This window comes from Coenobita brevimanus, chromosome 80 (genome assembly GCF_032717465.1).
Source record: "Coenobita brevimanus isolate Jiangsu-jjx chromosome 80, ASM3271746v2, whole genome shotgun sequence".
Classification (NCBI taxonomy): domain Eukaryota; kingdom Metazoa; phylum Arthropoda; class Malacostraca; order Decapoda; family Coenobitidae; genus Coenobita; species Coenobita brevimanus.
Genome location: NC_137033.1, coordinates 17991567 through 17994895, shown reverse-complemented (window position 1 = coordinate 17994895; position 3329 = coordinate 17991567).

Sequence of the window (3329 nt, the reverse complement as noted above, 5' to 3'; positions counted from 1 at the left end):
ACTGATGATGAAAGTGCGTGTCTGCATGTGTAAAGTCTAACAAAGGCTTGGCCATTCGTATTTCTCTAGAAGCCCTGCTGACAGCTATCCAGCCTAACCAGGAGTTATGATATTTAAGGAGTGGGAGACCAATTCCTCTTGCCCCTGAGTGGAATTCTGAGAGCAATAAATCCCAACTTTCCCTCAGATGTAAACCTTAATGTGCCTCATTTAGTTGCAGCGCATACGTATCTGTCAATCCGTCTTTGCATTTGCATACTTTCTTTCATATTTCAAGCTTTCTGTGCAGCTTCTTTCCGAACTGTATACCCTTACAGAGGTTCAGTTACTAATACTAAGCCTGTTACCTGTCACTAGTCACACGTGCCACCCATTAGGCACCCTCTCTCGCCCCCTTGTTCCTCCCTCCTTTGGTGTCTCCCAGGATAATGGATCGCCTGTACAGAGAAATTCGAATGTGTGGAAGCTACGTATGCCCTTTTTCTTCCCCGGACAAGACATATTACTCGCCTTTGCTTGCCAACGCAGGTAACAAGGCAGAGCATCGACCGCGGTATTGGTTAAGACGAAGATATATATTTTTTCCATTCTTAAGGAGGGTAAAAGGAAGGGTTAGATAGATAAGAAAAAACTTTAAGATGGTGGGAATAAGGAACAGGGAGGATGGTGTCGATGATGAAAAGTTTGTTTGATTTGTTGCCTCACGGGTGCGAGAAGAGGATATAGTTTGGGCGGGAAAAACTCAAGAGATCTCCAGCACCAGCGTAATTGGAGTAGGCTGGTTATTTTTGAGAGTGTGATATTGATTTAAACGAGGTACTGTGTACGTTATTGAACCACACTAAGTCGGAATCGGCCGACATCATACGGACAACAAAACGTGGCGGTCTTGATAATAACCCTGTAATGTGATGACGTTTTATTTTTTTTTTTTTTCCGCCCCTCATCGAGTCACTTGATGTAGTGCTGCCTTCAGGTGCCTCTACGCTGATTGACAAGCCACATGATTTCCTGCAATCCAAGAATTCATTTACGACGCTGGGTGGTAACCATTTAATCAAGTGAATCTGGTGATGTAGTGAATTAAGGCGTTCCAACCGGATGGAGTCTGTATGGGTATCTGAGGGGTGACTGGGGATGAAAACTCACACAATACCATTCAGGGACGAATGAAGCAGGTCAGTCTTGCCTTAAATGTCGGTACTGAGCAGCCTGGACTCGAACCCCGACGCTTCTGATGACGTAAAAAAAAAAAAAAAAAAGGATTGCCTGGATGGATGGATCCGCCAGACGATTTTTCTTCTTTATTTTTTTCTTTCTCCAGACGAGTTTATACAAAGAAAATTTTTGGAACGGGAGGGAATAGATATCGGCCCGTATTCTCGTCGGTTGAGGAAGCTCCCTAACACACTTTCCTAAGCTGTTTATTTTGCTTATTATTCCTTGCCGTCCTTATCTGTGTCACTTGAATTGATACCACCATACTCTGCAAAAGTAACGTACCAGAGGATATTAACCCAGCCTCACCCAAAAATCTAATATACTATGGAAGTAGCCGTGTGCGTGTGTGTGTGTGTGTGTGTGTGCGTATTTTGGGCAGCCGACACTACACATTCAAATCGCACCAAAATTGGCACAAAAATCGCAAAAAATTCGCTTATGTGAAAAAACTTGGTCCCATCACGATTGAAAAACTTTGACTATATTTAATGAGCGATCACATTTTGACCAAAAAACGCCGCTCCTGGCGCCCGGCATAGGATTTCCGTAGAATTTTTTGTCCATGGCTACAACTAAAATATAGTATACCAGTAGCCGTGTATCTGTATGTATTTCGGACTTGCGTTCGGACAACTTGGGTTCCATTCTCGAAGCTGCAAATAACACGATCAATTGGCTTGCTGCAAAAAATCAAAGTGACAATGTTAGACTAAAACAGCACATAAACGTGACTCGGACTACCTGAAATGATCGCAACGTGCGCGCGAAGAGTGAGGAAACGAGTGAGAAGCAGAGGAAACGAGTGCGAAGCACGAGAAAGGGAGCACGCAGCGCGAGAGCCCTCCGCAAGAGCAAGTGCGAAGTGTCCGAAGGGCACACAAGCACTTGTGAATCGCTAAGGAGTAGGTGCTAGGGAGCTTCCTTACTAGACCAGAATACTACCACTTTCTTCAGTACCCCTTCCACTGCTAGGCTGTCTCCTTAGCAACGTCCTCGGGATGAAAAGGTTAAGTTTGATTTCCTAGGTGAGGGTCTGGTAATCTTAGGTCAGGAGCGTAGGAAGTTTTATAAGAGCGAACATAGACACTTTACTAATATCCAAAATAAATCGCAAAAGAAGACGTGTTACGGTCTCCTGTGCCAAAAAAAAAAAAAAAAATAGGTTAAGGCGCAATATCCCTAAACTAACTCAGACTGTGATGATGATGATGATGAGGAGGAGGAGGAATTGATGATGGTGATCGTGGTGGTGGTGATGATGACGATGCTAATAATGATGACGATCCAAAGGGGGCAGAACTTTATCACACAAAATAATTATAATAAGCTTCAGAATAGCCAGCCCACAACTTGAACACTAAGTCTTGTGGCTGCACGAAATCCGATGACCCTTTGTTAAGCGGTAGAAATAAGACTCCTTACTATACTCTTTTTATTCAAACTTAGCTTAAATTTGCTATCTCTCCATCTTCATTGCCGGGTTGCAGCAATAAACTGTAACTAGAATGTAATGCTAGTCAAGAAGTGCTGTGGAAAGAATGTTAAGCGGAAACATTGTCCCTTTCTGCCAATGAACTACGTTAAATAAGCTGAAAAAAGCTAAAAATCTGAGCCAGGTTAAGACGAGAAAGGTATAGCCAAATCGACACTTCAACCTGACAACATTTACACGTCAACTGGGCCGAAAGGGGTGAGGGATCGTCTTCAGGTTAAAACAATCATAATTATCTCGCACTCCTTACATCTTGTTTTAGATAGTAGTTATCAGCAACATTAATTCCTACGTGTATATACCTGCAACATGGCAGATTTGAGATTCAGTGACTGTTTGCAATGAATATGACAATATTGTGATCTTGTGTAAAACGATTACATGTGCAGGTAGTACTAACCAGCCTAAAGTTAATGGTCTCAGTCCCTACAATAGGTAAACAGGGGGGAGGAGAGGGGTTCTGAGGAGCATTAATAAGTACGATCATTTACACATATTAATCGTCATTAAATTTGTGCATGTATTAGGATATGCATTTGTGTGTGTGCGTTATGTTGCTCTTCATTAGCGTGTTCAAGCCCACTTATAAAGAGAATTTAGTTGCTGTAAAGGCTGC